The sequence below is a fragment of the Nerophis ophidion genome, unplaced genomic scaffold, assembly GCF_033978795.1.
Source record: "Nerophis ophidion isolate RoL-2023_Sa unplaced genomic scaffold, RoL_Noph_v1.0 HiC_scaffold_155, whole genome shotgun sequence".
Taxonomy (NCBI): Eukaryota; Metazoa; Chordata; class Actinopteri; order Syngnathiformes; family Syngnathidae; genus Nerophis; species Nerophis ophidion.
Genome location: NW_026907077.1, coordinates 1 through 27,112, shown reverse-complemented (window position 1 = coordinate 27,112; position 27,112 = coordinate 1).

Genomic DNA, 27,112 nt, shown 5'->3' with positions numbered 1-27,112 from the left:
ATTGCTTTTTTCGCATTATCTCAGGATTCTTAGTACATTACTGTGAAATTGAGTAAAAAAAATACTTTTTGTTTTTGCAAACCCTACCAAATGTTTTTTTTCTGGAAAACTCTCAAAGATGCATTTCTTCAGGCATTATTAGATATTTTGCATGTGTATTTTTGGAGTTATGTTTCAAAAACTGACATTTTGAGTTTGACAAACCTGATGTTTGACAAAACCTGATTTTTGTATTTGTGATCCTTTCCAAAATACCTGATTCCGGTAAAACTCACATAAATTCAATATTACAGGGTTTTTAAGACACATTTCATGTTTGGTTTTGGAGTTATGATTATAAACCTTTCATATTTAGTACTGTTATATTGAATAAAAAAACTAACTTGTGTCTTTGTGAACCTCACAAAAGATGATTTTCCTAGTACAACTAACAAAAATACATATATCTTGGCATTAGTAGCCATTTTCAATGTGTTGTTTAGAAGTTATGCTTGAATACATTTTTATTGCTTTTTTCGCATTATCTCAGGATTGTAAGACTATTATAGTCATATTGAGTAAAAAACTACTTTTTGCATTTGCAAGATTTAAAAAAGCATATGTTTCGAATAAAACTCCCAAAGATGCATTATTTCAGGCATTATTAGCCATTATTCATGTGTGGTGTAGGAGTTATGTTTAAATAACTGTCATATTGAGTGTTACAGTATACAGTCATATTGAGTAAAACCTCATTTTTGTATTTGCAAACCATAGAAAAACAACTGTATCTAGTAAAGCTAACATGTATTCAATATCACAGGCATTTTTAGACATTTTGCACGTTTGGATTAGGAATTATGTTGGAATACATTTTTATTGCTTTTTTCGCATTATCTCAGGATTCTTAGTACATTACTGTCAAATTGAGTAAAAAAATTACTTTTTGTTTTAGCAAACCCTACCAAATGTTTTTTTTCTGGAACACTCTCAAAGATGCATTTCTTCAGGCATTATTAGATATTTTGCATGTGTATTTTTGGAGTTATGTTTCAAAAGCTGACATTTTGAGTTTGACAAACCTGATTTTTGACAAAACCTGATTTTGGTATTTGTGATCCTTTCCAAAATACCTGATTCCGGTAAAACTCACATAAATTCAATATTACAGGCTTTTCAAGACAAATTTCATGTTTGGTTTTGGAGTTATGATTATAAACCTTTCATATTTAGTACTGTTATATTGAATAAAAAAACTAACTTGTGTCTTTGTGAACCTCACAAAAGATGATTTTTCTAGTACAACTAACAAAAATACATATATCTTGGCATTAGTAGCCATTTTCAATGTGTTGTTTAGAAGTTATGCTTGAATACATTTTTATTGCTTTTTTCGCATTACCTCAGGATTGTAAGACTATTATAGTCATATTGAGTAAAAAACTACTTTTTGCATTGGCAAGATTTAAAAAAGCATATGTTTCAAATAAAACTCCCAAAGATGCATTATTTCAGGCATTATTAGCCATTTTTCATGTGTGGTGTAGGAGTTATGTTTAAATAACTGTCATATTGAGTGTTACAGTATACAGTCATATTGAGTAAAACCTCATTTTTGTATTTGCAAACCATAGAAAAACAACTGTATCTAGTAAAACTCACATGTATTCAATATCACAGGCATTTTTAGACATTTTAAACGTTTGGATTAGGAATTATATTGGAATATATTTTTATTGCTTTTTTCGCATTATCTCAGAATTCTTAGTACATTACTGTCAAATTGAGTAAAAAAAATACTTTTTGTTGTTGCAAACCCTACCAAATGTTTTTTTTCTGGAAAACACTCAAAGATGCATTTCTTCAGGCATTATTAGACATTTTGCATGTGTATTTTTGGAGTTATGTTTCAAAAACTGACATTTTGAGTTTGAAAAAACAGATTTTTGACAAAACCTGATTTTTGTATTTGTGATCCTTTCCAAAATACCTGATTCCGGTAAAACTCACATAAATTCAATATTACAGGCTTTTCAAGACAAATTTCATGTTTGGTTTTGGAGTTATGATTATAAACCTTTCATATTTAGTACTGTTATATTGAATAAAAAAACTAACTTGTGTCTTTGTGAACCTCACAAAAGATGATTTTTCTAGTACAACTAACAAAAATACATATATCTTGGCATTAGTAGCCATTTTCCATGTGTTGTTTAGAAGTTATGCTTGAATGCATTTTTCTTGCTTTTTTCGCATTATCTCAGGATTGTAAGACTATTATAGTCTTATTGAGTAAAAAACTACTTTTTGCATTTGCAAGATTTAAAAAAGCATATGTTTCGAATAAAACTCCCAAAGATGCATTATTTCAGGCATTATTAGCCATTTTTCATGTGTGGTGTAGGAGTTATGTTTAAATAACTGTCATATTGAGTGTTACAGTATACAGTCATATTGAGTAAAACCTCATTTTTGTATTTGCAAACCATAGAAAAACAACTGTATCTAGTAAAACTCACATGTATTCAATATCACAGGCATTTTTAGACATTTTGCACGTTTGGATTAGGAATTATGTTGGAATACTTTTTTATTGCTTTTTTCGCATTATCTCAGGAGTCTAGGTACATTACTGTCAAATTGAGTAAAAAAATTACTTTTTGTTTTTGCAAAACCTACCAAATGTTTTTTTTTCTGGAAAACTCTCAAAGATGCATTTCTTCAGGCATTATTAGACATTTTGCATGTGTATTTTTGGAGTTATGTTTCAAAAACTGACATTTTGAGTTTGAAAAAACAGATTTTTGACAAAACCTGATTTTTGTATTTGTGATCCTTTCCAAAATACCTGATTCCGGTAAAACTCACATAAATTCAATATTACAGGCTTTTCAAGACAAATTTCATGTTTGGTTTTGGAGTTATGATTATAAACCTTTCATATTTAGTACTGTTATATTGAATAAAAAAACTAACTTGTGTCTTTGTGAACCTCACAAAAGATGATTTTTTTAGTACAACTAACAAAAATACATATATCTTGGCATTAGTAGCCATTTTCCATGTGTTGTTTAGAAGTTATGCTTGAATGCATTTTTCTTGCTTTTTTCGCATTATCTCAGGATTGTAAGACTATTATAGTCTTATTGAGTAAAAAACTACTTTTTGCATTTGCAAGATTTAAAAAAGCATATGTTTCGAATAAAACTCCCAAAGATGCATTATTTCAGGCATTATTAGCCATTTTTCATGTGTGGTGTAGGAGTTATGTTTAAATAACTGTCATATTGAGTGTTACAGTATACAGTCATATTGAGTAAAACCTCATTTTTGTATTTGCAAACCATAGAAAAACAACTGTATCTAGTAAAACTCACATGTATTCAATATCACAGGCATTTTTAGACATTTTGCACGTTTGGATTAGGAATTATGTTGGAATACTTTTTTATTGCTTTTTTCGCATTATCTCAGGAGTCTAGGTACATTACTGTCAAATTGAGTAAAAAAATTACTTTTTGTTTTTGCAAAACCTACCAAATGTTTTTTTTTCTGGAAAACTCTCAAAGATGCATTTCTTCAGGCATTATTAGACATTTTGCATGTGTATTTTTGGAGTTATGTTTCAAAAACTGACATTTTGAGTTTGACAAACCTGATTTTTGACAAAACCTGATTTTTGTATTTGTGATCCTTTCCAAAATACCTGATTCCGGTAAAACTCACATAAATTAAATATTACAGGCTTTTCAAGACAAATTTCATGTTTGGTTTTGGAGTTATGATTATAAGCCTTTCATATTTAGTACTGTTATATTGAATAAAAAAACTAACTTGTGTCTTTGTGAACCTCACAAAAGATTATTTTTCTAGTACAACTAACAAAAATACATATATCTTGGCATTAGTAGCCATTTTCCATGTGTTGTTTAGAAGTTATGCTTGAATGCATTTTTATTGCTTTTTTCGCATTATCTCAGGATTGTAAGACTATTATAGTCCTATTGAGTAAAAAACTACTTTTTGCATTTGCAAGATTTAAAAAAGCATATGTTTCGAATAAAACTCCCAAAGATGCATTATTTCAGGCATTATTAGCCATTTTGCATGTGTGGTGTAGGAGTTATGTTTAAATAACTGTCATATTGAGTGTTACAGTATACAGTCGTATTGAGTAAAACCTCATTTTTGTATTTGCAAACCATAGAAAAACAACTGTATCTAGTAAAACTCACATGTATTCAATATCACATGCATTTTTAGACATTTTGCACGTTTGGATTAGGAATTATGTTGGAATACGTTTTTATTGCTTTTTTCGCATTATCTCAGGATTCTAAGTACATTACTGTCAAATTGAGTAAAAAAATTACTTTTTGTTTTTGCAACCCTACCAAAAGTTTTTTTTCTGGAAAACTCTCAAAGATGCATTTCTTCAGGCATTATTAGACATTTTGCATGTGTATTTTTGGAGTTATGTTTCAAAAACTGACATATTGAGTTTGACAAACCTGATTTTTGACAAAACCTGATTTTTGTATTTGTGATCCTTTCCAAAATACGTGATTCCGGTAAAACTTACATAAATTCAATATTACAGGGTTTTCAAGACAAATTTCATGTTTGGTTTTGGAGTTATGATTATAAACCTTTCATATTTAGTACTGTTATATTGAATAAAAAAACTAACTTGTGTCTTTGTGAACCTCACAAAAGATGAATTTTCTAGCACAACTAACAAAAATACATATATCTTGGCATTAGTAGCCATTTTCCATGTGTTGTTTAGAAGTTATGCTTGAATACATTTTTAATTGCTTTTTTCGCATTATCTCAGGATTGTAAGACTATTATAGTCATATTGACTAAAAAACTACTTTTTGCATTTGCAAGATTTAAAAAAGCATTGTTTCGAATAAAACTCCCAAAGATGCATTATTTCAGGCATTATTAGCCATTTTTCATGTGTGGTGTAGGAGTTATGTTTAAATAACTGTCATATTGAGTGTTACAGTATACAGTCATATTGAGTAAAACCTCATTTTTGTATTTGCAAACCATAGAAAAACAACTGTATCTAGTAAAACTCACATGTATTCAATATCACAGGCATTTTTAGACATTTTAAACGTTTGGATTAGGAATTATATTGGAATATATTTTTATTGCTTTTTTCGCATTATCTCAGAATTCTCAGTACATTACTGTCAAATTGAGTAAAAAAAATACTTTTTGTTGTTGCAAACCCTACCAAATGGTTTTTTTCTGGAAAACACTCAAAGATGCATTTCTTCAGGCATTATTAGACATTTTGCATGTGTATTTTTGGAGTTATGTTTCAAAAACTGACATTTTGAGTTTGAAAAAACTGATTTTTGACAAAACCTGATTTTTGTATTTGTGATCCTTTCCAAAATACCTGATTCCGGTAAAACTCACATAAATTCAATATTGCAGGCTTTTCAAGACAAATTTCATGTTGGGTTTTGGAGTTATGATTATAAACCTTTCATATTTAGTACTGTTATATTGAATAAAAAAACTAACTTGTGTCTTTGTGAACCTCACAAAAGATGATTTTTCTAGTACAACTAACAAAAATACATATATCTTGGCATTAGTAGCCATTTTCCATGTGTTGTTTAGAAGTTATGCTTGAATGCATTTTTATTGCTTTTTTCGCATTATCTCAGGATTGTAAGACTATTATAGTCTTATTGAGTAAAAAACTACTTTTTGCATTTGCAAGATTTAAAAAAGCATATGTTTCGAATACAACTCCCAAAGATGCATTATTTCAGGCATTATTAGCCATTTTTCATGTGTGGTGTAGGAGTTATGTTTAAATAACTGTCATATTGAGTGTTACAGTATACAGTCATATTGAGTAAAACATCATTTTTGTATTTGCAAACCATAGAAAAACAACTGTATCTAGTAAAACTCACATGTATTCAATATCACAGGCATTTTTAGACATTTTGCACGTTTGGATTAGGAATTATGTTGGAATACTTTTTTATTGCTTTTTTCGCATTATCTCAGGAGTCTAGGTACATTACTGTCAAATTGAGTAAAACAATTACTTTTTGTTTTTGCAAAACCTACCAAATGTTTTTTTTCTGGAAAACTCTCAAAGATGCATTTCTTCAGGCATTATTAGACATTTTGCATGTGTATTTTTGGAGTTATGTTTCAAAAACTGACATTTTGAGTTTGACAAACCTGATTTTTGACAAAACCTGATTTTTGTATTTGTGATCCTTTCCAAAATACCTGATTCCGGTAAAACTCACATAAATTAAATATTACAGGCTTTTCAAGACAAATTTCATGTTTGGTTTTGGAGTTATGATTATAAGCCTTTCATATTTAGTACTGTTATATTGAATAAAAAAACTAACTTGTGTCTTTGTGAACCTCACAAAAGATTATTTTTCTAGTACAACTAACAAAAATACATATATCTTGGCATTAGTAGCCATTTTCCATGTGTTGTTTAGAAGTTATGCTTGAATGCATTTTTATTGCTTTTTTCGCATTATCTCAGGATTGTAAGACTATTATAGTCTTATTGAGTAAAAAACTACTTTTTGCATTTGCAAGATTTAAAAAAGCATATGTTTCGAATAAAACTCCCAAAGATGCATTATTTCAGGCATTATTAGCCATTTTTCATGTGTGGTGTAGGAGTTATGTTTAAATAACTGTCATATTGAGTGTTACAGTATACAGTCATATTGAGTAAAACCTCATTTTTGTATTTGCAAACCATAGAAAAACAACTGTATCTAGTAAAACTCACATGTATTCAATGTCACAGGCATTTTTAGACATGTTCAACGTTTGGATTAGGAATTATATTGGAAGATATTTTTATTGCTTTTTTCGCATTATCTCAGAATTCTTAGTACATTACTGTCAAATTGAGTAAAAAAAAAACTTTTTGTTGTTGCAAACCCTACCAAATGTTTTTTTTCTGGAAAACACTCAAAGATGCATTTCTTCAGGCATTATTAGACATTTTGCATGTGTATTTTTGGAGTTATGTTTCAAAAACTGACATTTTGAGTTTGAAAAAACTGATTTTTGACAAAACCTGATTTTTGTATTTGTGATCCTTTCCAAAATACCTGATTCCGGTAAAACTCACATAAATTCAATATTACAGGCTTTTCAAGACAAATTTCATGTTTGGTTTTGGAGTTATGATTATAAACCTTTCATATTTAGTACTGTTATATTGAATAAAAAAACTAACTTGTGTCTTTGTGAACCTCACAAAAGATGATTTTTCTAATACAACTAACAAAAATACATATATCTTGGTATTAGTAGCCATTTTCCATGTGTTGTTTAGAAGTTATGCTTGAATATATTTTTATTGCTTTTTTCGCATTATCTCAGGATTGTAAGACTATTATATTCATATTGAGTAAAAAATTACTTTTTGTATTTGCAAGATTTAAAAAAGGATATGTTTCGAATAAAACTCCCAAAGATGCATTATTTCAGGCATTATTAACCATTTTTCATTTGTGGTGTAGGAGTTATGTTTAAATAACTGTCATATTGAGTGTTACAGTATACAGTCATATTGAGTAAACCCTCATTTTTGTATTTGCAAACCATAGAAAAACCACTGTATATAGTAAAACTCACATGTATTCAATATCACAGGCATTTTTAGACATTTTAAACCTTTGGATTAGGAATTATATTGGAATATATTTTTATTGCTTTTTTCGCATTATCTCAGGATTCTTAGTACATTACTGTCAAATTGAGTAAAAAAAATACTTTTTGTTTTTGCAAACCCTACCAAATGTTTTTTTTCTGGAAAACTCTCAAAGATGCATTTCTTCAGGCATTATTAGACATTTTGCCTGTGTATTTTTGGAGTTATGTTTCAAAAACTGACATTTTGAGTTTGACAAACCTGATTTTTGACAAAACCTGATTTTTGTATTTGTGATCCTTTCCAAAATACCTGATTCCGGTAAAACTCACATAAATTAAATATTACAGGCTTTTCAAGACAAATTTCATGTTTGGTTTTGGAGTTATGATTATAAGCCTTTCATATTTAGTACTGTTATATTGAATAAAACAACTAACTTGTGTCTTTGTGAACCTCACAAAAGATTATTTTTCTAGTACAACTAACAAAAATACATATATCTTGGCATTAGTAGCCATTTTCCATGTGTTGTTTAGAAGTTATGCTTGAATGCATTTTTATTGCTTTTTTCGCATTATCTCAGGATTGTAAGACTATTATAGTCTTATTGAGTAAAAAACTACTTTTTGCATTTGCAAGATTTAAAAAAGCATATGTTTCGAATAAAACTCTCAAAGATGCATTATTTCAGGCATTATTAGCCATTTTTCATGTGTGGTGTAGGAGTTATGTTTAAATAACTGTCATATTGACTGTTACAGTATACAGTCATATTGAGTAAAACCTCATTTTTGTATTTGCAAACCATAGAAAAACAACTGTATCTAGTAAAACTCACATGTATTCAATATCACAGGCATTTTTAGACATTTTGCATGTGTATTTTTGGAGTTATGTTTCAAAAACTGACATTTTGAGTTTGACAAACCTGATTTTTGACAAAACCTGATTTTTGTATTTGTGATCCTTTCCAAAATACATGATTCCGGTCAAACTCACATAAATTCAATATTACAGGCTTTTCAAGACAAATTTCATGTTTGGTTTTGGAGTTATGATTATAAACCTTTCATATTTAGTACTGTTATATTGAATAAAAAAACTAACTTGTGTCTTTGTGAACCTCACAAAAGATGATTTTTCTAGTACAACTAACAAAAATACATATATCTTGGCATTAGTAGCCATTTTCCATGTGTTGTTTAGAAGTTATGCTTGAATGCATTTTTATTGCTTTTTTCGCATTATCTCAGGATTGTAAGACTATTATAGTCTTATTGAGTAAAAAACTACTTTTTGCATTTGCAAGATTTAAAAAAGCATATGTTTCGAATAAAACTCCCAAAGATGCATTATTTCAGGCATTATTAGCCATTTTTCATGTGTGGTGTAGGAGTTATGTTTAAATAACTGTCATATTGAGTGTTACAGTATACAGTCATATTGAGTAAAACCTCATTTTTGTATTTGCAAACCATAGAAAAACAACTGTATCTAGTAAAACTCACATGTATTCAATATCACAGGCATTTTTAGACATTTTGCACGTTTGGATTAGGAATTATGTTGGAATACTTTTTTATTGCTTTTTTCGCATTATCTCAGGAGTCTAGGTACATTACTGTCAAATCTAGTAAAAAAAATACTTTTTGTTTTTGCAACCCTACCAATTGTTTTTTTTTCTGGAAAACTCTCAAAGATGCATTTCTTCAGGCATTATTAGACATTTTGCATGTGTATTTTTGGAGTTATGTTTCAAAAACTGACATTTTGAGTTTGACAAACCTGATTTTTGACAAAACCTGATTTTTGTATTTGTGATCCTTTCCAAAATACCTGATTCCGGTCAAACTCACATAAATTCAATATTACAGGGTTTTTAAGACACATTTCATGTTTGGTTTTGGAGTTATGATTATAAACCTTTCATATTTAGTACTGTTATATTGAATAAAAAAACTAACTTGTGTCTTTGTGAACCTCACAAAAGATAATTTTCCTAGTACAACTAACAAAAATACATATATCTTGGCATTAGTAGCCATTTTCAATGTGTTGTTTAGAAGTTATGCTTGAATGTATTTTTATTGCTTTTTTCGCATTATCTCAGGATTCTTAGTACATTACTGTCAAATTGAGTAAAAAAAATACTTTTTGTTTTTGCAAACCCTACCAAATGTTTTTTTTTCTGGAAAACTCTCAAAGATGCATTTCTTCAGGCATTATTAGATATTTTGCATGTGTATTTTTGGAGTTATGTTTCAAAAACTGACATTTTGAGTTTGACAAACCTGATGTTTGACAAAACCTGATTTTTGTATTTGTGATCCTTTCCAAAATACCTGATTCCGGTAAAACTCACATAAATTCAATATTACAGGGTTTTTAAGACACATTTCATGTTTGGTTTTGGAGTTATGATTATAAACCTTTCATATTTAGTACTGTTATATTGAATAAAAAAACTAACTTGTGTCTTTGTGAACCTCACAAAAGATAATTTTCCTAGTACAACTAACAAAAATACATATATCTTGGCATTAGTAGCCATTTTCAATGTGTTGTTTAGAAGTTATGCTTGAATACATTTTTATTGCTTTTTTCGCATTATCTCAGGATTGTAAGACTATTATAGTCATATTGAGTAAAAAACTACTTTTTGCATTTGCAAGATTTAAAAAAGCATATGTTTCGAATAAAACTCCCAAAGATGCATTATTTCAGGCATTATTAGCCATTATTCATGTGTGGTGTAGGAGTTATGTTTAAATAACTGTCATATTGAGTGTTACAGTATACAGTCATATTGAGTAAAACCTCATTTTTGTATTTGCAAACCATAGAAAAACAACTGTATCTAGTAAAGCTAACATGTATTCAATATCACAGGCATTTTTAGACATTTTGCACGTTTGGATTAGGAATTATGTTGGAATACATTTTTATTGCTTTTTTCGCATTATCTCAGGATTCTTAGTACATTACTGTCAAATTGAGTAAAAAAATTACTTTTTGTTTTAGCAAACCCTACCAAATGTTTTTTTTCTGGAACACTCTCAAAGATGCATTTCTTCAGGCATTATTAGATATTTTGCATGTGTATTTTTGGAGTTATGTTTCAAAAGCTGACATTTTGAGTTTGACAAACCTGATTTTTGACAAAACCTGATTTTGGTATTTGTGATCCTTTCCAAAATACCTGATTCCGGTAAAAGTCACATAAATTCAATATTACAGGCTTTTCAAGACAAATTTCATGTTTGGTTTTGGAGTTATGATTATAAACCTTTCATATTTAGTACTGTTATATTGAATAAAAAAACTAACTTGTGTCTTTGTGAACCTCACAAAAGATGATTTTTCTAGTACAACTAACAAAAATACATATATCTTGGCATTAGTAGCCATTTTCAATGTGTTGTTTAGAAGTTATGCTTGAATACATTTTTATTGCTTTTTTCGCATTACCTCAGGATTGTAAGACTATTATAGTCATATTGAGTAAAAAACTACTTTTTGCATTGGCAAGATTTAAAAAAGCATATGTTTCAAATAAAACTCCCAAAGATGCATTATTTCAGGCATTATTAGCCATTTTTCATGTGTGGTGTAGGAGTTATGTTTAAATAACTGTCATATTGAGTGTTACAGTATACAGTCATATTGAGTAAAACCTCATTTTTGTATTTGCAAACCATAGAAAAACAACTGAATCTAGTAAAACTCACATGTATTCAATGTCACAGGCATTTTTAGACATGTTCAACGTTTGGATTAGGAATTATATTGGAATATATTTTTATTGCTTTTTTCGCATTATATCAGGATTCTTAGTACATTACTGTCAGATTGAGTAAAAAAAATACTTTTTGTTGTTGCAAACCCTACCAAATGTTTTTTTTTTCTGGAAAACACTCAAATATGCATTTCTTCAGGCATTATTAGACATTTTGAATGTGTATTTTTGGAGTTATGTTTCAAAAACTGACATTTTGAGTTTGACAAACCTGATTTTTGACAAAACCTGATTTTTGTATTTGTGATCCTTTCCAAAATACCTGATTCCTGTAAAACTCACATACATTCAATATTACAGGCTTTTCAAGACAAATTTCATGTTTGGTTTTGGAGTTATGATTATAAACCTTTCATATTTAGTACTGTTATATTGAATAAAACAACTAACTTGTGTCTTTGTGAACCTCACAAAAGATGATTTTTCTAGTACAACTAACAATAATACATATATCTTGGCATTAGTAGCCATTTTCCATGTGTTGTTTAGAAGTTATGCTTGAATGCATTTTTATTGCTTTTTTCGCATTATCTCAGGATTGTAAGACTATTATAGTCTTATTGAGTAAAAAACTACTTTTTGCATTTGCAAGATTTAAAAAAGCAGATGTTTCGAATAAAAGTCCCAAAGATGCATTATTTCAGGCATTATTAGCCATTTTTCATGTGTGGTGTAGGAGTTATGTTTAAATAACTGTCATATTGAGTGTTACAGTATACAGTCATATTGAGTAAAACCTCATTTTTGTATTTGCAAACCATAGAAAAACAACTGTATCTAGTAAAACTCACATGTATTCAATATCACATGCATTTTTAGACATTTTGCACGTTTGGATTAGGAATTATGTTGGAATACGTTTTTATTGCTTTTTTCGCATTATCTCAGGATTCTAAGTACATTACTGTCAAATTGAGTAAAAAAATTACTTTTTGTTTTTGCAACCCTACCAAAAGTTTTTTTTCTGGAAAACTCTCAAAGATGCATTTCTTCAGGCATTATTAGACATTTTGCATGTGTATTTTTGGAGTCATGTTTCAAAAACTGACATTTTGAGTTTGACAAACCTGATTTTTGACAAAACCTGATTTTTGTATTTGTGATCCTTTCCAAAATACCTGATTCCGGTAAAACTCACATAAATTCAATATTACAGGCTTTTCAAGACAAATTTCATGTTTGGTTTTGGAGTTATGATTATAAACCTTTCATATTTAGTACTGTTATATTGAATAAAAAAACTAACTTGTGTCTTTGTGAACCTCACAAAAGATGAATTTTCTAGCACAACTAACAAAAATACATATATCTTGGCATTAGTAGCCATTTTCCATGTGTTGTTTAGAAGTTATGCTTGAATAAATTTTTAATTGCTTTTTTCGCATTATCTCAGGATTGTAAGACTATTATAGTCATATTGACTAAAAAACTCCTTTTTGCATTTGCAAGATTTAAAAAAGCATTGTTTCGAATAAAACTCCCAAAGATGCATCATTTCAGGCATTATTAGCCATTTTTCATGTGTGGTGTAGGAGTTATGTTTAAATAACTGTCATATTGAGTGTTACAGTATACAGTCATATTGAGTAAAACCTCATTTTTGTATTTGCAAACCATAGAAAAACAACTGTATCTAGTAAAACTCACATGTATTCAATATCACAGGCATTTTTAGACATTTTAAACGTTTGGATTAGGAATTATATTGGAATATATTTTTATTGCTTTTTTCGCATTATCTCAGAATTCTTAGTACATTACTGTCAAATTGAGTAAAAAAAATACTTTTTGTTGTTGCAAACCCTACCAAATGTTTTTTTTCTGGAAAACACTCAAAGATGCATTTCTTCAGGCATTATTAGACATTTTGCATGTGTATTTTTGGAGTTATGTTTCAAAAACTGACATTTTGAGTTTGAAAAAACAGATTTTTGACAAAACCTGATTTTTGTATTTGTGATCCTTTCCAAAATACCTGATTCCGGTAAAACTCACATAAATTCAATATTACAGGCTTTTCAAGACAAATTTCATGTTTGGTTTTGGAGTTATGATTATAAACCTTTCATATTTAGTACTGTTATATTGAATAAAAAAACTAACTTGTGTCTTTGTGAACCTCACAAAAGATGATTTTTCTAGTACAACTAACAAAAATACATATATCTTGGCATTAGTAGCCATTTTCCATGTGTTGTTTAGAAGTTATGCTTGAATGCATTTTTCTTGCTTTTTTCGCATTATCTCAGGATTGTAAGACTATTATAGTCTTATTGAGTAAAAAACTACTTTTTGCATTTGCAAGATTTAAAAAAGCATATGTTTCGAATAAAACTCCCAAAGATGCATTATTTCAGGCATTATTAGCCATTTTTCATGTGTGGTGTAGGAGTTATGTTTAAATAACTGTCATATTGAGTGTTACAGTATACAGTCATATTGAGTAAAACCTCATTTTTGTATTTGCAAACCATAGAAAAACAACTGTATCTAGTAAAACTCACATGTATTCAATATCACAGGCATTTTTAGACATTTTGCACGTTTGGATTAGGAATTATGTTGGAATACTTTTTTATTGCTTTTTTCGCATTATCTCAGGAGTCTAGGTACATTACTGTCAAATTGAGTAAAAAAATTACTTTTTGTTTTTGCAAAACCTACCAAATGTTTTTTTTTCTGGAAAACTCTCAAAGATGCATTTCTTCAGGCATTATTAGACATTTTGCATGTGTATTTTTGGAGTTATGTTTCAAAAACTGACATTTTGAGTTTGAAAAAACAGATTTTTGACAAAACCTGATTTTTGTATTTGTGATCCTTTCCAAAATACCTGATTCCGGTAAAACTCACATAAATTCAATATTACAGGCTTTTCAAGACAAATTTCATGTTTGGTTTTGGAGTTATGATTATAAACCTTTCATATTTAGTACTGTTATATTGAATAAAAAAACTAACTTGTGTCTTTGTGAACCTCACAAAAGATGATTTTTCTAGTACAACTAACAAAAATACATATATCTTGGCATTAGTAGCCATTTTCCATGTGTTGTTTAGAAGTTATGCTTGAATGCATTTTTCTTGCTTTTTTCGCATTATCTCAGGATTGTAAGACTATTATAGTCTTATTGAGTAAAAAACTACTTTTTGCATTTGCAAGATTTAAAAAAGCATATGTTTCGAATAAAACTCCCAAAGATGCATTATTTCAGGCATTATTAGCCATTTTTCATGTGTGGTGTAGGAGTTATGTTTAAATAACTGTCATATTGAGTGTTACAGTATACAGTCGTATTGAGTAAAACCTCATTTTTGTATTTGCAAACCATAGAAAAACAACTGTATCTAGTAAAACTCACATGTATTCAATATCACATGCATTTTTAGACATTTTGCACGTTTGGATTAGGAATTATGTTGGAATACGTTTTTATTGCTTTTTTCGCATTATCTCAGGATTCTAAGTACATTACTGTCAAATTGAGTAAAAAAATTACTTTTTGTTTTTGCAACCCTACCAAAAGTTTTTTTTCTGGAAAACTCTCAAAGATGCATTTCTTCAGGCATTATTAGACATTTTGCATGTGTATTTTTGGAGTTATGTTTCAAAAACTGACATATTGAGTTTGACAAACCTGATTTTTGACAAAACCTGATTTTTGTATTTGTGATCCTTTCCAAAATACGTGATTCCGGTAAAACTTACATAAATTCAATATTACAGGGTTTTCAAGACAAATTTCATGTTTGGTTTTGGAGTTATGATTATAAACCTTTCATATTTAGTACTGTTATATTGAATAAAAAAACTAACTTGTGTCTTTGTGAACCTCACAAAAGATGAATTTTCTAGCACAACTAACAAAAATACATATATCTTGGCATTAGTAGCCATTTTCCATGTGTTGTTTAGAAGTTATGCTTGAATACATTTTTAATTGCTTTTTTCGCATTATCTCAGGATTGTAAGACTATTATAGTCATATTGACTAAAAAACTACTTTTTGCATTTGCAAGATTTAAAAAAGCATTGTTCGAATAAAACTCCCAAAGATGCATTATTTCAGGCATTATTAGCCATTTTTCATGTGTGGTGTAGGAGTTATGTTAAATAACTGTCATATTGAGTGTTACAGTATACAGTCATATTGAGTAAAACCTCATTTTTGTATTTGCAAACCATAGAAAAACAACTGTATCTAGTAAAACTCACATGTATTCAATATCACAGGCATTTTAGACATTTTATAAACGTTTGGATTAGGAATTATATTGGAATATATTTTTATTGCTTTTTTCGCATTATCTCAGAATTCTCAGTACATTACTGTCAAATTGAGTAAAAAAAATACTTTTTGTTGTTGCAAACCCTACCAATGGTTTTTTTCTGGAAAACACTCAAAGATGCATTTCTTCAGGCATTATTAGACATTTTGCATGTGTATTTTTGGAGTTATGTTCAAAAAACTGACATTTTGAGTTTGAAAAAACAGATTTTTGACAAAACCTGATTTTTGTATTTGTGATCCTTTCCAAAATACCTGATTCCGGTAAAACTCACATAAATTCAATATTGCAGGCTTTTCAAGACAAATTTCATGTTGGGTTTTGGAGTTATGATTATAAACCTTTCATATTTAGTACTGTTATATTGAATAAAAAAACTAACTTGTGTCTTTGTGAACCTCACAAAAGATGATTTTTCTAGTACAACTAACAAAAATACATATATCTTGGCATTAGTAGCCATTTTCCATGTGTTGTTTAGAAGTTATGCTTGAATGCATTTTTATTGCTTTTTTCGCATTATCTCAGGATTGTAAGACTATTATAGTCTTATTGAGTAAAAAACTACTTTTTGCATTTGCAAGATTTAAAAAAGCATATGTTTCGAATACAACTCCCAAAGATGCATTATTTCAGGCATTATTAGCCATTTTCATGTGTGGTGTAGGAGTTATGTTTAAATAACTGTCATATTGAGTGTTACAGTATACAGTCATATTGAGTAAACATCATTTTTGTATTTGCAAACCATAGAAAAACAACTGTATCTAGTAAAACTCACATGTATTCAATATCACAGGCATTTTAGACATTTTGCACGTTTGGATTAGGAATTATGTTGGAATACTTTTTTATTGCTTTTTTCGCATTATCTCAGGAGTCTAGGTACATTACTGTCAAATTGAGTAAAACAATTACTTTTTGTTTTTGCAAAACCTACCAAATGTTTTTTTTCTGGAAAACTCTCAAAGATGCATTTCTTCAGGCATTATTAGACATTTTGCATGTGTATTTTTGGAGTTATGTTTCAAAAACTGACATTTTGAGTTTGACAAACCTGATTTTGACAAAACCTGATTTTTGTATTTGTGATCCTTTCCAAAATACCTGATTCCGGTAAAACTCACATAAATTAAATATTACAGGCTTTCAAGACAAATTTCATGTTTGGTTTTGGAGTTATGATTATAAGCCTTTCATATTTAGTACTGTTATATTGAATAAAAAAACTAACTTGTGTCTTTGTGAACCTCACAAAAGATTATTTTTCTAGTACAACTAACAAAAATACATATATCTTGGCATTAGTAGCCATTTTCCATGTGTTGTTTAGAAGTTATGCTTGAATGCATTTTTATTGCTTTTTTCGCATTATCTCAGGATTGTAAGACTATTATAGTCTTATTGAGTAAAAAACTACTTTTTGCATTTGCAAGATTTAAAAAAGCATATGTTTCGAATAAAACTCCCAAAGATGCATTATTTCAGGCATTATTAGCCATTTTTCATGTGTGGTGTAGGAGTTATGTTTAAATAACTGTCATATTGAGTGTTACAGTATACAGTCATATTGAGTAAAACCTCATTTTTGTATTTGCAAACCATAGAAAAACAACTGTATCTAGTAAAACTCACATGTATTCAATGTCACAGGCATTTTTAGACATGTTCAACGTTTGGATTAGGAATTATATTGGAAGATATTTTTATTGCTTTTTTCGCATTATCTCAGAATTCTTAGTACATTACTGTCAAAATTGAGTAAAAAAAAAACTTTTTGTTGTTGCAAACCCTACCAAATGTTTTTTTTCTGGAAAAACACTCAAAGATGCATTTCTTCAGGCATTATTAGACATTTTGCATGTGTATTTTTGGAGTTATGTTTCAAAAACTGACATTTTGAGTTTGAAAAAAACTGATTTTTGACAAAACCTGATTTTTGTATTTGTGATCCTTTCCAAAATACCTGATTCCGGTAAAACTCACATAAATTCAATATTACAGGCTTTTCAAGACAAATTTCATGTTTGGTTTTGGAGTTATGATTATAAACCTTTCATATTTAGTACTGTTATATTGAATAAAAAACTAACTTGTGTCTTTGTGAACCTCACAAAAGATGATTTTTCTAATACAACTAACAAAAATAGCATATATCTTGGTATTAGTAGCCATTTTCCATGTGTTGTTTAGAAGTTATGCTTGAATATATTTTTATTGCTTTTTCGCATTATCTCAGGATTGTAAGACTATTATATTCATATTGAGTAAAAAATTACTTTTTGTATTTGCAAGATTTAAAAAAGGATATGTATCGAATAAACTCCCAAAGATGCATTATTTCAGGCATTATTAACCATTTTTCATTTGTGGTGTAGGAGTTATGTTTAAATAACTGTCATATTGAGTGTTACAGTATAAGTCATATTGAGTAAACCCTCATTTTTGTATTTGCAAACCATAGAAAAACCACTGTATATAGTAAAACTCACATGTATTCAATATCACAGGCATTTTTAGACATTTTAAACCTTTGGATTAGGAATTATATTGGAATATATTTTTATTGCTTTTTTCGCATTATCTCAGGATTCTTAGTACATTACTGTCAAATTGAGTAAAAAAAATACTTTTTGTTTTTGCAAACCCTACCAAATGTTTTTTTTCTGGAAAACTCTCAAAGATTGCATTTCTTCAGCATTATTAGACATTTTGCCTGTGTATTTTTGGAGTTATGTTTCAAAAACTGACATTTTGAGTTTGACAAACCTGATTTTTGACAAAACCTGATTTTTGTATTTGTGATCCTTTCCAAAATACCTGATTCCGGTAAAACTCACATAAATTAAATATTACAGGCTTTTCAAGACAAATTTCATGTTTGGTTTTGGAGTATGATTATAAGCCTTTCATATTTAGTACTGTTATATTGAATAAAACAACTAACTTGTGTCTTTGTGAACCTCACAAAAGATTATTTTTCTAGTACAACTAACAAAAATACATATATCTTGGCATTAGTAGCCATTTTCCATGTGTTGTTTAGAAGTTATGCTTGAATGCATTTTTATTGCTTTTTTCGCATTATCTCAGGATTGTAAGACTATTATAGTCTTATTGAGTAAAAACTACTTTTTGCATTTGCAAGATTTAAAAAAGCATATGTTTCGAATAAAACTCCCAAAGATGATTATTTCAGGCATTATTAGCCATTTTTCATGTGTGGTGTAGAGTTATGTTTAAATAACTGTCATATTGACTGTTACAGTATACAGTCATATTGAGTAAAACCTCATTTTTGTATTTGCAAACCATAGAAAAACAACTGTATCTAGTAAAACTCACATGTATTCAATAACACAGGCATTTTAGACATTTTGCATGTGTATTTTGGAGTTATGTTTCAAAACTGACATTTGAGTTTGACAAAACCTGATTTTTGACAAAACCTGATTTTTGTATTTGTGATCCTTTCCAAAATACATGATTCCGGTCAAACTCACATAAATTCAATATTACAGGCTTTTCAAGACAAATTTCATGTTTGGTTTGGAGTTATGATTATAAACCTTTCATATTTAGTACTGTTATATTGAATAAAAAAAACTAACTTGTGTCTTTGTGAACTCACAAAAGATGATTTTTCTAGTACAACTAACAAAAATACATATATCTTGGCATTAGTAGCCATTTTCCATGTGTTGTTTAGAAGTTATGCTTGAATGCATTTTTATTGCTTTTTTCGCATTATCTCAGGATTGTAAGACTATTATAGTCTTATTGAGTAAAAAACTACTTTTTGCATTTGCAAGATTTAAAAAGCATATGTTTCGAATAAAACTCCCAAAGATGCATTATTTCAGGCATTATTAGCCATTTTTCATGTGTGGTGTAGGAGTTATGTTTAAATAACTGTCATATTGAGTGTTACAGTATACAGTCATATTGAGTAAAACCTCATTTTTGTATTTGCAAACCATAGAAAAACAACTGTATCTAGTAAAACTCACATGTATTCAATATCACAGGCATTTTTAGACATTTTGCACGTTTGGATTAGGAATTATGTTGAATACTTTTTTATTGCTTTTTTCGCATTATCTCAGGAGTCTAGGTACATTACTGTCAAATTGAGTAAAAAAAATACTTTTTGTTTTTGCAACCCTACCAATTGTTTTTTTTCTGGAAAACTCTCAAAGATGCATTTCTTCAGGCATTATTAGACATTTTGCATGTGTATTTTTGGAGTTATGTTTCAAAAACTGACATTTTGAGTTGACAAACCTGATTTTTGACAAACCTGATTTTTGTATTTGTGATCCTTTCCAAAATACCTGATTCCGGTCAAACTCACATAAATTCAATATTACCAGGGTTTTTAAGACACATTTCATGTTGGTTTTGGAGTTATGATTATAAACCTTTCATATTTAGAACTGTTTATATTGAATAAAAAAACTAACTTGTGTCTTTGTGAACCTCACAAAAGATAATTTTCCTAGTACAACTAACAAAAATACATATATCTTGGCATTAGTAGCCATTTTCAATGTGTTGTTTAGAAGTTATGCTTGAATGTATTTTTATTGCTTTTTCGCATTATCTCAGGATTCTTAGTACATTACTGTCAAATTGAGTAAAAAAATACTTTTTGTTTTTGCAAACCCTACCAAATGTTTTTTTTTCTGGAAAACTCTCAAAGATGCATTTCTTCAGGCATTATTAGATATTTTGCATGTGTATTTTTTGGAGTTATGTTTCAAAAACTGACATTTTTAGTTTGACAAACCTGATGTTTGACAAAACCTGATTTTTGTATTTGTGATCCTTTCCAAAATACCTGATTCCGGTAAAACTCACATAAATTCAATATTACAGGGTTTTCAAGACAAATTTCATGTTTGGTTTTGGAGTTATGATTATAAACCTTTCATATTTAGTACTGTTATATTGAATAAAAAAACTAACTTGTGTCTTTGTGAACCTCACAAAAGATAATTCTTCCTAGTACAACTAACAAAAATACATATATCTTGGCATTAGTAGCCATTTTCAATGTGTTTGTTTAGAAGTTATGCTTGAATACATTTTTATTGCTTTTTCGCATATCTCAGGATTGTAAGACTATTATAGTCATATTGAGTAAAAAACTACTTTTTGCATTTGCAAGATTTAAAAAAGCATATGTTTCGAATAAAACTCCCAAAGATGCATTATTTCAGGCATTATTAGCCATTATTCATGTGTGGTGTAGGAGTTATGTTTAAATAACTGTCATATTGAGTGTTACAGTATACAGTCATATTGAGTAAAACCTCATTTTTGTATTTGCAAACCATAGAAAACAACTGTATCTAGTAAAGCTAACATGTATTCAATATCACAGGCATTTTTAGACATTTTGCACGTTTGGATTAGGAATTATGTTGGAATACATTTTTATTGCTTTTTTCGCATTATCTCAGGATTCTTAGTACATTACTGTCAAATTGAGTAAAAAAATTACTTTTTGTTTTAGCAAACCCTACCAAATGTTTTTTTTCTGGAACACTCTCAAAGATGCATTTCTTCAGGCATTATTAGATATTTTGCATGTGTATTTTTGGAGTTATGTTTCAAAAGCTGACATTTTGAGTTTGACAAACCTGATTTTTGACAAAACCTGATTTTGGTATTTGTGATCCTTTCCAAAATACCTGATTCCGGTAAAACTCACATAAATTCAATATTACAGGCTTTTCAAGACAAATTTCATGTTTGGTTTTGGAGTTATGATTATAAACCTTTCATATTTAGTACTGTTATATTGAATAAAAAAACTAACTTGTGTCTTTGTGAACCTCACAAAAGATGATTTTTCTAGTACAACTAACAAAAATACATATATCTTGGCATTAGTAGCCATTTTCAATGTGTTGTTTAGAAGTTATGCTTGAATACATTTTTATTGCTTTTTTCGCATTACCTCAGGATTGTAAGACTATTATAGTCATATTGAGTAAAAAACTACTTTTTGCATTGGCAAGATTTAAAAAAGCATATGTTTCAAATAAAACTCCCAAAGATGCATTATTTCAGGCATTATTAGCCATTTTTCATGTGTGGTGTAGGAGTTATGTTTAAATAACTGTCATATTGAGTGTTACAGTATACAGTCATATTGAGTAAAACCTCATTTTTGTATTTGCAAACCATAGAAAAACAACTGAATCTAGTAAAACTCACATGTATTCAATGTCACAGGCATTTTTAGACATGTTCAACGTTTGGATTAGGAATTATATTGGAATATATTTTTATTGCTTTTTCGCATTATATCAGGATTCTTAGTACATTACTGTCAGATTGAGTAAAAAAAATACTTTTTGTTGTTGCAAACCCTACCAAATGTTTTTTTTTTCTGGAAAACACTCAAATATGCATTTCTTCAGGCATTATTAGACATTTTGAATGTGTATTTTTGGAGTTATGTTTCAAAAACTGACATTTTGAGTTTGACAAACCTGATTTTTGACAAAACCTGATTTTTGTATTTGTGATCCTTTCCAAAATACCTGATTCCTGTAAAACTCACATACATTCAATATTACAGGCTTTTCAAGACAAATTTCATGTTTGGTTTTGGAGTTATGATTATAAACCTTTCATATTTAGTACTGTTATATTGAATAAAACAACTACTTGTGTCTTTGTGAACCTCACAAAAGATTGATTTTTCTAGTACAACTAACAATAATACATATATCTTGGCATTAGTAGCCATTTTCCATGTGTTGTTTAGAAGTTATGCTTGAATGCATTTTTATTGCTTTTTACGCATTATCTCAGGATTGTAAGACTATTATAGTCTTATTGAGTAAAAAACTACTTTTTGCATTTGCAAGATTTAAAAAAGCAGATGTTTCGAATAAAAGTCCCAAAGATGCATTATTTCAGGCATTATTAGCCATTTTTCATGTGTGGTGTAGGAGTTATGTTTAAATAACTGTCATATTGAGTGTTACAGTATACAGTCATATTGAGTAAAACCTCATTTTTGTATTTGCAAACCATAGAAAAACAACTGTATCTAGTAAAACTCACATGTATTCAATATCACATGCATTTTTAGACATTTTGCACGTTTGGATTTGGAATTATGTTGGAATACGTTTTTATTGCTTTTTTCGCATTATCTCAGGATTCTAAGTACATTACTGTCAAATTGAGTAAAAAAATTACTTTTTGTTTTTGCAACCCTACCAAAAGTTTTTTTTCTGGAAAACTCTCAAAGATGCATTTCTTCAGGCATTATTAGACATTTTGCATGTGTATTTTTGGAGTCATGTTTCAAAAACTGACATTTTGAGTTTGACAAACCTGATTTTTGACAAAACCTGATTTTTGTATTTGTGATCCTTTCCAAAATACTGATTCCGGTAAAACTCACATAAATTCAATATTACAGGCTTTTCAAGACAAATTTCATGTTGGTTTTGAGTTATGATTATAAACCTTTCATATTAGTACTGTTATATTGAATAAAAAACTAACTTGTGTCTTTGTGAACCTCACAAAAGATGAATTTTCTAGCACAACTAACAAAAATACATATATCTTGGCATTAGTAGCCATTTTCCATGTGTTGTTTAGAAGTTATGCTTGAATACATTTTTAATTGCTTTTTCGCATTATCTCAGGATTGTAAGGACTATTATAGTCATATTGACTAAAAACTACTTTTTGCATTTGCAAGATTTAAAAAAGCATTGTTCGAATAAAACTCCCAAAGATGCATCATTTCAGGCATTATTAGCCATTTTTCATGTGTGGTGTAGGAGTTATGTTTAAATAACTGTCATATTGAGTGTTACAGTATACAGTCATATTGAGTAAAACCTCATTTTTGTATTGCAAACCATAGAAAAACAACTGTATCTAGTAAAACTCACATGTATTCAATATCACAGGCATTTTTAGACATTTTAAACGTTTGGATTAGGAATTATATTGGAATATATTTTTATTGCTTTTTCGCATTATCTCAGAATTCTTAGTACATTACTGTCAAATTGAGTAAAAAAAATACTTTTTGTTGTTGCAAACCCTACCAAATGTTTTTTTTTCTGGAAAACACTCAAAGATGCATTTCTTCAGGCATTATTAGACATTTTGCATGTGTATTTTTTGGAGTTATGTTTCAAAACTGACATTTTGAGTTTGAAAAAAAACAGATTTTTGACAAAACCTGATTTTTGTATTTGTGATCCTTTCCAAAATACCTGATTCCGGTAAAACTCACATAAATTCAATATTACAGGCTTTTCAAGACAAATTTCATGTTGGTTTTGGAGTTATGATTATAAACCTTTCATATTTAGTACTGTTATATTGAATAAAAAAACTAACTTGTGTCTTTGTGAACCTCACAAAAGATGATTTTTCTAGTACAAACTAACAAAAATACATATATCTTGGCATTAGTAGCCATTTTCCATGTGTTGTTTAGAAGTTATGCTTGAATGCATTTTTCTTGCCTTTTTTCGCATTATCTCAGGATTGTAAGACTATTATAGTCTTATTGAGTAAAAAACTACTTTTTGCATTTGCAAGATTTAAAAAAGCATATGTTTCGAATAAAACTCCCAAAGATGCATTATTTCAGGCATTATTAGCCATTTTTCATGTGTGGTGTAGGAGTTATGTTTAAATAACTGTCATATTGAGTGTTACAGTATACAGTCATATTGAGTAAAACCTCATTTTGTATTTGCAAACCATAGAAAAACAACTGTATCTAGTAAAACTCACATGTATTCAATATCACAGGCATTTTTAGACATTTTGCACGTTTGGATTAGGAATTATGTGGAATACTTTTTTATTGCTTTTTTCGCATTATCTCAGGAGTCTAGGTACATTACTGTCAAATGAGTAAAAAAATTACTTTTTGTTTTTTGCCAAAACCTACCAAATGTTTTTTTCTGGAAAACTCTCAAAGATGCATTTCTTCAGGCATTATTAGACATTTTGCATGTGTATTTTTGGAGTTATGTTTCAAAAACTGACATTTTGAGTTTGAAAAAACAGATTTTTGACAAAACCTGATTTTTGTATTTGTGATTCCTTTCCAAAAATACCTGATTCCGGTAAAACTCACATAAATTCAATATTACAGGCTTTCAAGACAAATTTCATGTTTGGTTTTGGAGTTATGATTATAAAACCTTTCATATTTAGTACTGTTATATTGAATAAAAAAACTAACTTGTGTCTTTGTGAACCTCACAAAAGATGATTTTTCTAGTACAACTAACAAAATACATATATCTTGGCATTAGTAGCCATTTTCCATGTGTTGTTTAGAAGTTATGCTTGAATGCATTTTTCTTGCTTTTTTCGCATTATCTCAGGATTGTAAGACTATTATAGTCTTATTGAGTAAAAAACTACTTTTTGCATTTGCAAGATTTAAAAAAGCATATGTTTCGAATAAAACTCCCAAAGATGCATTATTTCAGGCATTATTAGCCATTTTTCATGTGTGGTGTAGGAGTTATGTTTAAATAACTGTCATATTGAGTGTTACAGTATACAGTCATATTGAGTAAAACCTCATTTTTGTATTGCAACACCATAGAAAAACAACTGTATCTAGTAAAACTCACATGTATTCAATATCACAGGCATTTTTAGACATTTTGCACGTTTGGATTAGGAATTATGTTGGAATACTTTTTTATTGCTTTTTTCGCATTATCTCAGGAGTCTAGGTACATTACTGTCAAATTGAGTAAAAAAATTACTTTTTGTTTTTGCAAAACCTACCAAATGTTTTTTTTTCTGGAAAACTCTCAAAGATGCATTTCTTCCAGGCCATTATTAGACATTTTGCATGTGTATTTTTGGAGTTATGTTTCAAAAACTGACATTTTGAGTTGACAACCTGATTTTTGACAAAACCTGGTTTTTGTATTTGTGATCCTTTCCAAAATACCTGATTCGGTAAAACTCACATAAATTAAATATTACAGGCTTTTCAAGACAAATTTCATGTTTGGTTTTGGAGTTATGATTATAAGCCTTTCATATTTAGTACTGTTATATTGAATAAAAAAACTAACTTGTGTCTTTGTGAACCTCACAAAAGATTATTTTTCTAGTACAACTAACAAAAATACATATATCTTGGCATTAGTAGCCATTTTCCATGTGTTGTTTAGAAGTTATGCTTGAATGCATTTTTATTGCTTTTTTCGCATTATCTCAGGATTGTAAGACTATTATAGTCCTATTGTGTAAAAAACTACCTTTTTGCATTTGCAAGATTTAAAAAAGCATATGTTCGAATAAAACTCCCAAAGATGCATTATTTCAGGCATTATTAGCCATTTTGCATGTGTGGTGTAGGAGTTATGTTTAAATAACTGTCATATTGAGTGTTACAGTATACAGTCGTATTGAGTAAAACCTCATTTTTGTATTTGCAAACCATAGAAAAACAACTGTATCTAGTAAAACTCACATGTATTCAATATCACATGCATTTTTAGACATTTTGCACGTTTGGATTAGGAATTATGTTGGAATACGTTTTTATTGCTTTTTTCGCATTATCTCAGGATTCTAAGTACATTACTGTCAAATTGAGTAAAAAAATTACTTTTTGTTTTTGCAACCCTACCCAAAAGTTTTTTTTCTGAAAACTCTCAAAGATGCATTTCTTCAGGCATTATTAGACATTTTGCATGTGTATTTTTGGAGTTATGTTTCAAAACTGACATATTGAGTTTGACAACCTGATTTTTGACAAAACCTGATTTTTGTATTTGTGATCCTTTCAAAATACGTGATTCCGGTAAAACTTACATAAATTCAATATTACAGGGTTTTCAAGACAAATTTCATGTTTGGTTTTGGAGTTATGATTATAAACCTTTCATATTTAGTACTGTTATATTGAATAAAAAAAACTAACTTGTGTCTTTGTGAACCTCACAAAAGATGAATTTTCTAGCACAACTAACAAAAATACATATATCTTGGCATTAGTAGCCATTTTCCATGTGTTGTTTAGAGTTATGCTTGAATACATTTTTAATTGCTTTTTTCGCATTATCTCAGGATTGTAAGACTATTATAGTCATATTGACTAAAAAACTACTTTTTGCATTTGCAAGATTTAAAAAAGCATTGTTTCGAATAAAACTCCCAAAGATGCATTATTTCAGGCATTATTAGCCATTTTTCATGTGTGGTGTAGGAGTTATGTTTAAATAACTGTCATATTGAGTGTTACAGTATACAGTCATATTGAGTAAAACCTCATTTTTGTATTTGCAAACCATAGAAAAACAACTGTATCTAGTAAAACTCACATGTATTCA